The following is a 13,648-nucleotide window of genomic DNA, read 5'->3' on the forward strand; positions in this document are numbered from 1 at the left end:
AGAATTTTATGATATATTAGTAAAAATTATTAGCTTTCTTGCTTATTTAATTCTAAAGATGTACCATTAACTAAAATCCTCCAATTTCACAGCTCCGTAGATGTTTGGTAGGGATTATACAGGTCCAAAAGGAAAGTAAACACCAGAGTAGCTATTACGAGGGAACACAAATAAGAATGGTTTAGAAATGGATATGATGAAATGACATGTAAGAGTCCATGTAAATGCTGTTTGCTCTCTAAAAGAATGTTTACCTAGAGCTATTCATCCTGCAGACTTGTTTAATGGTATCCTGGTGATGAAATTGAGACATAAGTAGTATATAGTTCAATTTAATTTTATTAGTGAGCTACTTTAAATCTTTGATCACCACATTAGTTTTGATAGTACCTGTTTGGATTTGGATACAATTTAACACTTCATTAAGCAAATGGCTTCTCTTTGCTTAGGGGTGCTTGGATCACCTAATTGATATATATTGGAATGATCACATTTTCAGATTTTACTTGAGTCACTGAGATTATTTTTGTTGTTGTTTTTGGTTTAAATAAACTATTACGTTATGAATGGAAGAATCTTTAGGTTTTTGCTTTTCTTGTTGATGACTTTTTTTTTCTTCCTTTTGCCATATGTTTTGTCATTACACTTGACCACTTCTGGATGAGTAAGAAGAGCTCGCCCTTTATTTAGTTGAGTTTGTAGCTGAACTCAGTAAAATTTGCCACCTGTGAAAGGGATTGCAGTGTTGGAGAAACAAAGGAAATTAATAATGTTTGATTTTAAGATCATTTATGGTTTCATATGTTCAGACTTGTGTCTTACTGTTGTGAACAGGTTCATAAATTATGACAATGAATATAATACATAATAGAAAATATTTTAAATGATACATATATGTAGATTTATAAGGATATGTATGTAGTTTTAAAAGTAATCTCATATCTGTATACTTTCCATTTCATACTCATGATACAGTGATTTTTAATAGTGCTATTGTCTCTATTTTACTTATGAAGGACCAGTATCTAATTATAATGGCTTCCCAAAACCATATAGTTAATAAGCAGTATAATAGTGACTTAAACCCAGAACTAGTACACTGTCTCCCGGTCAGTGTTATTTCCATTTCACAATACTGCCTTTAACAAAACAATGAGAAATAATCTGTAAGTTTTACTATTTGAATAGGTGATGTTGTCATTTAAAATTCTGTTTGCTGTGATTCTCCTATTTTTTTTTTTTAGGAACATATAATTTCCCATTTTCTGGGTGCCATAGAAGAAATAATATCAACATAAAATATTTTCCTCAACATATAAGTTTCCAGATCACTGCACATATGTTAGAAACTGTTAATAATATTAACATTTTCTTAGTGCTTCTATGTGTATTTAACACAAATTCTTTTATTCTTACAACCCCGCAATGAGATAGGTACAGTTACCTTAATTATCAGATGAAGAAACAGTCTTGGGAATCTGAGTAATTTGTACAAAGTTACACACAGTGAATGACTTGGGGATTTAAACTTCCAAAGTGATTAAATGATAGTGTTTCCTGAAAGAGTAATGTTACCTTATTTTATTTCAGAAATAGTGTCTTGCTCTGTCACCCATTCTGGGTGCGGTGTCTTGATCATAGTTCACTGCAGCCTTGAACTCATGGGCTCAAGCGATTCTTTCGCATCAGCCTCTCAAGAACCTAGAACTACAGGAATGCACCACCATGCCTGGCTGATTTTTAAAAAATTTTTTGTAGAGATGGGATCTCACTATGTTGCATAGGCTGGTTGCCAATTCCAGGCCTCAAGTGATGCTCCCACCTCGGCCTCCCAAAGTATTGGGATTGTAGGCGTGAGCCACTGGTGCCCAGTCTCTGAAACAATAATTTTATTCAAATAAGAGCATGAGAAGTGTTTGTAGTCTTGTCACAAGGTGCTTTTAATGAACTTTGAAGGGTGGTTTAGATAAGTTAAAATTTTTTCTTTGTTTATATTTTGGGGGAAAAAGCATCAAAAGCCTGGCCTTTCAGGATTAGAAGACTCTTAATGGAGGTCTTATGGAATTAGAAAACTGGATCAGGATCAGATTGTGAGAAGCCTTGACTCAGAGGTCCCCAACCCCCTGGGCACAGACTGGGGAACCCGGTTGCACAGCAGTAGGTGAGTGATGGTCAAGCAGACATTATCTCCTGAGCCACCTCCTAGATCAGCAGTGGCATTAGATTCTTATAGGAACCAAACCCTATTGTCAACTGTATGTGTGGGGGGGATCTAGGTTGCGCACTCCTTATGAAAATCTAACTAATGCCTGATGATCCGAGGTGGAACAGTTTCATCCCGAAACCATCCCACCCCCTACCCCCAGTCCCTGGTGCCAGAAAGGTTGGAGACTGCTGCCTTGACTGACACATTAAATAGTTTTGGGCTTTGAGAGGTTCTTGAAAGATTTTGAACGGTGGCTGTTCAAAGCATTTTGGTTTTCCCTAAATGTGTGGAATTAGTTGAACAGCACACCAGTGATAATGGTAATTAAGGTATCTTGATATAGATAAAAGTTTGATATAGATAAAGGTGGTTTTTTTGTTTGTTTGTTTCACTGAAGAAGTCATAGGAATGGAATAAAAGAGTTGGAGAAGAGATATTTTAAAGGGGAGGTTGACTGGATTTATAATCTGGCATTTATCTTTGGTAGGTACCTAGAAGTAAAATTGCCAGGTCATGTAATAACTCTGTTTAAGATTTTGAGAAACTGCCAGACTGTTTTCCAAAGTAGCTGCACCATTTTACATTCCCACCAGTAGCATATGAGGGTTCTAATTTTCCAAATCCTTGGCAGCATTTGTTTTTATTTGTCTCTTTAATTGTAGACTGCCTAGTAGTTGTGAAATGGTATCTCATTGTGGTTTTGATTTGCATTTCCTTAGTGGCTGCTAATGGTGTTGAACATCTATTTTATGTGCTTATTGGCTATTTGTTTATTTTCTTCGGAGAACTATTTTGATTATTTGCCCATTTTTAATTGAAAATTAAAAAAATTACTGAGTTGTTATATTTCTTTATAAAATATTCTAAATATAAATTCCTTATGTGATTCTGTAGATTGTTTTAGGTTTCTTTTCGTTTTCATGATGTCCTGTTTACCCTTTTAAAAAAATTATTGCTTGTGTTTTTGGTATCATCTCTCAGAGGGACTTTTAAGGGGAGCAGAGAAAAGAGAGAAGCAAATCCTATATTATTTTCCTCTGTGTAGAAGAAGTTTTTGAACATTTCCTTATAGTAAGTCAAAGGAGTAGGACAGCTACACATAAATAGCGTGTTGAGATGATGTGGTTGTTTCAGTTAAGGGAAGAAGTCAGTTGTTTTTAACTGGACAGGGAGGTAAGTGATTTAAAGTGTAATCATTTTCTTATGTTGTTTGCTGTGAGGTGATAAAATCTGGTAAGAAAATTAAGGTAGTTTAAAAAATGACATCCTCTGCAGATTTAAAAAGTAGTATAAGTGGCCAGATGCGGTGGCTCATGCCTGTAATCCCAGCATTTTGGGAGGCTAAGGCAGGCAGATCACCTGAGGTCAGGAGTTCGAGACTAGCCTGGCCGACATGGTGAAACCCCATCTCTACTAAAAATACAAAAATTAGCTGGGCATGGTTCCTCACGCCTGTAATCCCAGCAACTCGGGAGGCTGAGGCAGAGGCAGGAGAATTGCTTGAACCCAGGAGGCAGAGGTTGCAGTGAACCGAGATCGTGCCGTTGCACTCCAACCTGAGTGACGAGTGAAACTCCGTCTCCAAAAAAAAAAAAGTAGTGTAAGTTCCCTAACTGTAGGATGAAGTAAGTGGACAGGAGAAGATCAAGAGCTCTAGTGAGAATAGAGGCTAAGGAGAAAAAAGAAGCCATTCTAGATTGTCCTCTTACGTTGTGTTGGGTCTTGGTAACAATTTTGACTGCTTTGGAAAATTGTTTGGTTTCTTATGAGCATATGTTCCATTTCTTTGATTCTCTGATGCTGTAAATAGTACCCTTGCTTTTTAATGGACAAATTAACTGGAAGGTAGTATCAATTTTAGTACTGATTTCCGTTTCCTTTTTTATACTTATGAATATGTAGTTGATCTGTCTCACACACATGTACTTACACATGTGGTTTAATTAGAAGTGGCAGAAAACCAGTATTCCTTTTTCAGGAAGGACTTTATTTCCAGTGCTAGTACATGTATGTATATTGAACCAAATCATAGGATATTATCATATTCAGCACTGTAAGATTCTTAATATTCATAAGAGTTTGAGTAAAAACAAAATTAAGTGAAAAAATTCCTGTTCTATTAAAAAGGGATTAATAGTTATTTATTTACAACATCTGGTTAGGAAGCTGGGGTAGGGCAAACTCTGAGTAATAGAAAAGTATGGGGTAGGTGTGGTGGCTCACACCTGGCACATTGGGAGGCTGAGGTAGGAGGATTACTTGAGGCCAGGAGTTTGAGACCAACCTGGGCAACGTAGTGAGGCCCCATCTCTATTAAAAAAAAAAAAATTGCTGGACATGAGGGTGCATGCCTGTGGTCCAAGCTACTCAGGGGGCTGAGACGGGGATTGCTTGAGCCCAGGAGTTAGAGGTTGCAGTGAGCCATGACCATACCACTTGCACTTCAGCTGGGTAACAGAGAGCCCATCTCAAAAAGAAAGAAGGTGGGGGTGGTGGAGACAAGGAAGAGAGGGAGGGAGGGAGGGAGAGAGGGAGGGAAAGAAAAGAAAAAATATCTGGGTACTATTTTGTGATATCACAGATTGAGTCTTCGACTTCAGGGTTCTAGAGGTGATTCAACCAGCCTGAAAATATGCTGTTCTTACCTTTGCATTCTTGCCAAAGCATGTCCTTCCTTTAATTAGGAGAGGATAATAAAATGTAACTTGTAACGTGAAGAAAAAGAAAAGTGACAAAGAAGCCATAGAGTTTATGTAAAAATTTTTTGTAGTGAGCATTTTTGTTATATTTGGTAGGAAACTGCTACTTTGGGAACAGGGGAAAGGAAGATTAGGGAGATCTGCATTATTCTTTAGCTAGTCCTTGTTCCAAGTATATTGTAGACATAGGGGTAAACGTTAGAATTGTGATGAAGTGCAGTGGTTCCTTGGGTATATGCAAATATATGTACATTATTGGTACTGTAGTTAGCTGAGAGGACACTGGATAGGTGACTAGGCCTTTGATTTTTTTTCTTGTGTGAATGAGGAAAAAGGAAAAGGTACTCCAAATGCTATGATTTTTGTGGTATGTGCCTAGCTCTTAATTGTCAAATGATACTTTCACCTTAACTCTGTAGGCTAGACTGCTTGGTGTATCTTCATTCCATACCATTAATTCACAAAATTTACAAAGTATTCTTCCACTTGTTGCCTTTTTGATTTTATTAATTTGTTTAAAGGTACATTGAAGGCTGTCTTCTACTGTATTAAGGTTGAGTGAACACATCCGTGTTCACTTTTCTGTGTAATTGATGCTATAATTGAGAGGTCATTAATTAATGCCTGATGTCTAATAAATAGAGCTTGGGTTGTTTTTCGTTACATATTTGTTCATATTGAAACTCATCTCCTGGTTTACCCCATTTCTGAGGCTCTGTGAAATATTTCAACCTCAATCTTCGCATTTTGTTAGCCAGTTACTTCATTGTCATTTGTATACCCAGGTATTTAACTTGATTTCCCATTCAGGCTATTTATATTTTCTGATCATTAGTGGAATTCAATTCATACCTCTCCATCTACTTCAGCAAGTGTTTTCTGGTCATTGGTTTTGTTTCTCTGTCAGACCTTTCCTTACCTATGACCAAAAAAAATCCTTAATTTTATCATAACTGCAGGTTTTATTTTTATTGTTGCTTCGAATAGTCCACGTGGTAGAATCTTTTTTATCTGCTGCCCCCAAAATAAACGTTGTAATAAACTTTGTTTTGTGTCTGTCTGTGGGTTATGCTTACTTATTGAGTCAGTGGACCTTCTTGTTGCAGAATGGCTTTTCAGGAATCATGAGACCCATTTACTTACAGTTATGGGTTTCTTCCAGACCTCCTAAAGGACAAGAGTTACTAGTAACATTCCTGCCCTCTGACACAGTAACTATCACTTAGGTGCCACAGCTCTTTGAGATTGTCAGAAGTCATGATTGCCTGTCATCCAGACCTAGTAATTTCTTTATATTAATATAACTGTATTACTCTTTGATCCAACATTCTAACTTCTGCTTCAAAAATTACTTCAGGTCTCTCTTGATTAAGTTTTCCAGTAAATACTGAACCAGAGTTCATGAGTATCTCTTTTATCTCACTTTCTTTCCTGAATAAGAACTTCTATTATTGGCTTTTTGAGTAACTTATAAATAATATTCAAACTCCTCTTCAGGATTTTTATTTTTTTCTTTTGAAAAAGTATCTTCTGTCTCTGAATACATGATTATATGGATCCTTTTTTATCTCCCCATTGTAGAGTACATTTTTAATGCAACAAAAGAGCAAAGAATTGTGAACCACTGATTTATCGTTCAATCTAGATTCCTGATTTTGTTTATAACATGGGCTGCATATTTGATTGTAGAGCCTATCTTGACATCACGATGGCTTTTTATCCTTTAATTATAGTTGGTAAAAAGTAAATTGATCTTATTCCATTTGTCTTCACCAGTGGATTCAGTATTGGAAGAAAGCTCTTTGGCAAGTGCATAACCTGACTGAAATGTCAGGGAACAGATGGAAAGGAGTTCCGTAAAAATTGGCTGAATAGTAGGAGTTTGACTTTCTGAAAAGTTTACTGCCTTTCCTTTCCTCCAGAAGTGATATGAGGAAGAGCTCAACCTTCAAACTAAGAGACAGCTGTTTTTAGGCTAGTATTCAGTAGGAGAAGATAAAAGCCGTTTCAAATGAGGTCTTTACCCTATGATTTCTTTATTTTTGAAGAGACATGAGCTCTCTTGATATTGAGAATATCTCATGATCAGATGTAAACACAAAAAACAGTTTAGAGCCAATGTAAGTAGTTCTTTTGAATTTTCCTAATTATACTACTGCCTTGATTAGGGAGAAAAATTACATTTAGGGTAATTAACGTATAATATGGATGTGAAGGCAACTGACTTTGTGATTATGTAGTTGGGTGTTGTGAATGTTATTACAGTCAAAATTTCTGCTTAAGTGCATATTGGCTATTTTTGTACAATTTAACATTTCCTCATAGTGTTCTGAAAACCACACTGAAAAAAATCCCTTTTAAATTACTGATATTTGTTGCCTGATTAACTTACGTGAATCTATGATGAGGCTCTTATGTATTAACTTTAATAAATTAAACTATTATGTTTATAATCACATGAAGAATTTGAGGCAGGACGTCCTACCTGACATCAGGTGCTACTTCTACATTTGGTAAAACTAAAAATGCTTTGGAAGACAGATGCAGTACTTTGGAAGATAGAAAAGTACAATAAAGATTAAAAGAAAGATGGTCAATTTGGCAGTCAAACAAATTTAGCTCTGACTGCTGGGGTCTCTGTTTTCTAATTACTCAGCTTTGAGTACGTTAAAATTGGATGTTAATCTTCACGATGAATCTTTTCTTTATACTATTGAACCAAATAGTTCTTTCTCTTATTTACTTTTTATGTCGTCTTCAGGTGGATAAATTAGGTGTTATGTCTATGTTTTTCCCTTTGTATTCACATAAGCATAATTTGCAAAAAAGCCTTTGCCACAGTGGGAATTCGTTGTGGTGATGAAAGCTAAAGTGTTCTTTCATGCTAATTTTATAATGTGTGTATACTGCAGAAGTTAGACAAAGAAACTAAGTTAAACAAAGATCTAGAGCCGCTGCCAAACCTAAAAACAACAATGGCACAAAGAAGAGAATAGAATGCAGGTCCAAAGCCAACAAAATCCAAATGTAAATTTGCTAGTTTGCAGGCATCACATGTAAATGGGCTTATTTTGGCAACTCTTGGAGTTAAAAATACAAAAGACATCACTTATACAAAAGCAAAAATAATTGAGGTTTTTTTTAAATGGGAAAATGGTCTTTCAAAATTTATAGTAGCCAGTTAGTTTGTATGAAGAACGCTGCCTTTCACTTTTGTTAAAATCCATTTGTTTACTTAATCCCATTACTAATGTACTGTGGTTCTTCATTTTATGAAAGTCATTTTGGATGTCATAAGAAGAAGGCATGATCATTACATCAAAAGTTTACTGAACACGTTTTTTCTCTAAGCCTTGGATTGGGACCTGTAATTAGAATCCTTTCTTGGTATATTGGCAACATATTTTATATTAATATAATTGCCATTTTCAAGCTGTTGCCTGCATGCCCATTTAGTCAATTTAATTACAAAAGTATCTTTTACCTTATTTTATTTTTCAATTATTATTATTATTTTTTTTTGAGACGGAGTCTTGCCCTGTTGCCCAGGCTAGAGTACAGTGGCATGATTTCAGCTCACTGCAACCTCTTGTCTCATGTGGGAAGGAATAAAGTGAATCCTTAGCAAGTTTGGGTCTGGCTCATTTGTGGTTCATCAGATGGACATGGATGAAGGGAAACAAAAGTAGTAATGTTTCTTTGAAGATAAAGGATTGAAAACAGAGTGTTCTTATGGAAATAAAAAGATAATGGCTAAAGAAATGGGCATCACTTTTTGGTATATGCAAAAAAAAAACGTGATTTTCCTGCTGTAATGTATACCGACAAAGTCTTAATCTGTTGCCCAGGCTGAAGTTTGTGTCGTAGTCATCGCTTACTGTGACCTCAAACTCCCAGGCTGAATTGATCATCCTCTCTCTGCCTCCTGAGGAGCCAGTACTACAGGCATGCACCACCATACCTGGATTCCCAATCCAGGTCCCAATCCAAGGCTTAGGGAAAAAATGTGTTCAGTAAACTTTTGATGTATAATGGTCATGTCTTCTTCTTATGACATCCAAAATGACTTTCATAAATATGAAGAACCACAGTACATTAGTAATGGGATTAAGTAAACAAATTGATTTAAATAAGAGTGAAAGGCAGCATTCTTCATTCTCCACAAATTTTTTTTGTGGAGACAGGAATCTCACTATGTTGCCCAAGCTGGTTTCGAAGTCTTGGCTTCAAGTGACCCTCCCGCCTCTGCCTACCAAAGTGCTGGGATTACAGATGTGAGCCACTGTGCCCAGCCTTACATATAAATATTTTTTCTTATAAATTCTTAGGTCTACTTTTTTGTTTTTTATTGTGGTTAAAAAAACATGAGATCTGTCTTCTTAATAAGTTCTTAAGTGTGCAGTATGGTATTGTTAACTGTGTGCACATTGTTTTACAGCAGATCTTTAGTACTTTTTCATCTTGCATGACTGAAACTCTGTCCCCATTGAGTAACAGTTCCCCACTCTACAGTAATGACCATTCTACCTTCTGCTTCTGAGTTTCATTACTTTAGATACTTCATATAAGTGGAATTATGCAGTATTTGTCCTTTTGTGACTGGCTTATTTTATTAACATGTCATCCTGCAGGTTCATTCGTGTTATCACGAGTAATAGAATTTTTTCTTTCAGGCTAAATAATATTTTATTGCATGTGTGTGCCACATTTTCTTTATTTTTCATCTAAAGACCCACTAAAACTACATTTTCTTTATTCACTAATCCATCAATAGACATTTAGGTTATTTCTACATTTTGGCTATTCATGTTGTAATAAACGGAATACAGATACCTTTTTGAGATCCTAATGTTAACTCTTTTAGATAAGTATCTAGAAGTGGAATTGCTGGATCATTATGATAGTTCTATTTTTAATTTTTTGAGGACCTGCCATACTGTTTTCCATAGCAACCGTATCATTTTATATTCCCCCCAGCAATGCTTTCAGTCTCTTCATGTCCTCACTATCACTTATGTTCTTATGTTTTGTGTGTGTGTGTGTTTTTATAATAGTCATTCTAATGGGTGTGAGGATATATATCTAATTGTGGTTTTGATTTGCATTTCCCTGATGATTAGATATGTTGAGCACATTTTTATATACCTATAAGAATATACAAAGAAGAAACCTGTATGTCTTCTTTGGAGAAATTGGGTATTCTTAATTGATTTAAAGTAATATTTAGATCAACAGAATGTTAGCAAAGTGTAAAAGATACTGAATTTCTAGAAGTCTTTCTGATTGTATTTGAATTCTGTGAAGTGTTAGGCTAGTAGTTTTGTATTTGTCCATTGATTGTTTTTGGTTTAAGTTATTTCTTCAAGAAAACTCATTTTTAACTTATAAACTTATTTCAGAAATTTTGGAAAATAGTAAAAGGAAGAAAAAAATTCAACTTTGCAAGTGAAATTATTTTTTTAGTTCCCTTCAGTTTTCCCCCTCATGCATTCTTTTTAAAGTTAACACGTTAAACTTTTTTCTTGTATCTTGCTTTTTTACCAAAAACTGTGATGGAAAGAAAGTTTTTATTTAAAAAAGCTTAACATATAAAAGAGAAAAAGTAGTACAATTTTTACATTCAGATTGGACACTTTCAAATTGGAAACAAGAAGAAACAGTTTTTGAATTAAATGGGAAAGTGAAAAAAAAAAGGATAAATAGTAGCTAATACTGTATTACTGAATTTATATACTCTTAGAAACATGAACAGAGTCAGAACACATAGTAAATTTATATGATAATATAAGCTCTACTGCTTGAGTTTTAAATTTTTCACTGTTTAAGAATTTACCAGCCGGGCATGGCAGCTCATACCTGTAATCGCAGCACTTTGGGAGGCCGAGACAGGCGGATCACTTGAGGTCAGGAGTTTGAGATGAGACTAGCCAACATGATGAAACCTCATCTCTTAAAAAAAAATTTACCTGTGGATTCTTTAAGTGAAGTTACTTATATCATCATTTAATTACTAGTTTTTAAAATGAACTTTTTGTTCATTAGATAAATTTACAGGGCATATATTCTACTCGTTGAATGAATCATCACTCTCAGAGAGAGTTCCAGATTTGTGACTAATTTGCCTTACCATTTTTTTTTTTCTTTTCTAGCTATTCTAATTTTTTTTTTCAGCCTTGCTTTTATCCATTTTTCTGGTGAAAATTTTATGGATCTTTTCTTTGAAGTAGAGCCTTTCATGCTGACTTTAGTTATGTGATTTTTCAGGTAGTTTTTTTTTTTTTTTAAATAAGACTGTGTTTAGGATGACATCTGCTTAGTAATAATTCATTATTTCCAAATGTTCATGGATTTGTTATGTTTTCCATACAAATACATGTTTTGAGGTTAGTGGACTTAAAGTGGAATGGGCTATTTTGGGAGAAAACATCTGTTTTATTGAGTTTAACTTTCTTGATCATTTGTGATACTGATGAACCTACCATACAAAAAGCAATGAAGATAAACTTGGTGGGGGAGTGAATGAGAAAGCATCCAGAATCATAGTAGATTTTCACTAAATGCTTATTGAGTAGAAAATGTTCAGCAGTGGAAAGCAGGTATAATTAGATCATTGTAGAAAACAGTAACATATTTTCTGTCATGTGTTAATCTTTTAAAACAACTCAGTGAAACAGTGCAGGGAGACCATTTTGTGATGGTAAGTGATTATAGACACTTAGAAATGACCACGTGTAAAATGTGTTCCAGACATATTATATGCTGAACCACTTAAGTAGGCAAAACCTATGTTATCTCCTTTTCACAAAAGGAAACTGGGGCAAAAAAGGGTGTGGCATTCAAGACAAACAACTTGAACTATGTCTAGATTAATACCTCAAATTCTTTCTTCCCCCATAAGATGAATACCGTTTCTTTTTCATTTTCTAGGTTTTTATTCTCATCAAGGTAGGAAAAGAGTTGATTTGTGGTAAAAATGAGTATCTTTGCAGCCTGATTGCCTTTAAAGAGCAGTGGGATCAGGATTGTGTCAGTGTTACGCTCTGTGGTAATATCTTATGTATCACTTGCTATAATAAGTCGTTCATGTTGAGGTTTTTTTTTTTTTTATTTGTGTTTTTGTTTTTGTGTTTTGAGATAGGATCTCCCTCTGTAACCCAGGCTGTAGTGCAATGGCATAATCATGGCTCACTGCAGCTTCTACCTCCTGGGCTCAAGCGATCCTCCCACCTCAACCTCCCAAGCATGTAGGCCTACAGGCACATGCCATCATGCCTGGATAATTTTTGTATTTTTTGTAGAGACAGGGTTTCGCTATGTTTCCCAGTCTGGTCTCAAACTCCTGGACCCAGGCGATGTGTCCTCCTTGCCCTCCCAAAGTGCTGGGATTACAGACCTGAGCCACTGTGCCTAGCCATGTGGAGAAGTTTTATGTACAGAGGCTGTTTGCTCCAGCAGGCTGTCAATACTCCAGTCAGAGAGGAACTGATACTGGAAGAGGCAGTACCACAAATGGGAAATCCAACTCAGACCCAGCAACTTCATAAAGCAGCAGATGCCTGCCTTCCATGATTTTCTTCACTGAAAAAATTGTCAAATGAGTTCTCTAACAATAGGAGTGAAAAGCCTTTCCTTACAGTTTCAGATCGTTTACATTTATTGAGCATTTAACTGTATGACAGACACTGTATTTAAATGCCTTACCAACGTCATCTCATTTAATTCTCAGCCTCACTCTGAGTTACATACTGTTATCAACCCACATTTAACAGAGGAAGAAGCAGACTTAGATAGGGTCATCACATAGCTAGCAAATATCAAAACTTGGCATCATACCTGGGTCTAGCTAATTCTAAAGCATGTTTTCTTGAGTTTGTAACCTTACATAGTTATTACAGAGTTCACTATATTCTGCTTTCTTGGCTGACTTGAAGAGAAAATCAGAAACTAGTTTGAGAAATTGGTTATGGAAGGATATCAATTAGATTCGTTTTTTCTGACCTTTTTTTTTTTTTTTTTTTTTGAGATGGAGTCTCGCTCTGTCACCCAGGCTGGAGTGCAGTGGCACGATCTCAGCTCACTGCAACCTCCGCCTCCCAGGTTCAAGCCATTTTCCTGGCTCAACTTTCCGAGTAGCTGGAACTACAGGCTAACACCACCACATCCAGTTAATTTTTGTATGTTTTTTTCATTTTTATTTTTATTTTTTAGCAGAGATGGGTTTCACCATGTTGGCCAGGCTGTTCTCGAACTCCTGATCTCAAGTGATCCACCTGCCTTGGCCTCCCCAAGTACTGGGATTACAGGCGTGAGCCACCATGCCTGGCTGACATTCTTAAATTAACTATTGGAATGCATATATTAAATGTTCTTAATCTCTCAAGTTTCCTTCACACTATCGATAAATATCTTCCTTTAACTAAAGGCACACCAAGGGAGAAACAGTATTTCCCTTCTTGCCTCCTGAGGCAGCTCTGAACAATATATAAACTTCTCATATTTTACCCATTTTTTCCCCAATCTTGTTAATGTTGTAACTGAGGAAATTAAGCTCAGTCTGGTTTCTTGCTCATAGGCAGAGATGAAGCTAAACTATGCCTTTCATCTTTACAAGTTCTTTGGTTTGAAAATTTTAAAGTGGGGATCATGGCTAATTCAGCTAAAGGACACAGCAAATTTAGAATAAATTTGTACTTAAGGAAATATTGTCACCTATAAGTATTTTGCCAGCATTTTGCCACTGACA

At 35.7% G+C, this 13,648-nt stretch overlaps 1 protein-coding gene across 19 annotated transcripts in view; it reads left to right on the forward strand.

Annotated features, from left to right (window-relative positions):
• TCF12 (transcription factor 12) overlaps positions 1–13,648 on the forward strand; it is a 375,367-nt gene that overhangs the window by 116,067 nt on the left and 245,652 nt on the right. Inside the window, exon 1 of one of the 19 annotated variants that reach the window (XM_073995874.1) lies at positions 2,006–2,161. The exons of 17 other annotated variants lie outside the window; for them this stretch is intronic. The gene's annotated coding sequence lies outside the window, so the exon portion shown is untranslated. Of the gene's footprint in view, positions 1–2,005; positions 2,162–13,648 lie in introns of those variants that run through there. One more of the 19 variants, XM_073995872.1, reaches the window with a different exon arrangement.

Source organism: Macaca fascicularis, chromosome 7 (assembly GCF_037993035.2).
Source record: "Macaca fascicularis isolate 582-1 chromosome 7, T2T-MFA8v1.1".
Lineage (NCBI taxonomy): Eukaryota > Metazoa > Chordata > Mammalia > Primates > Cercopithecidae > Macaca > Macaca fascicularis.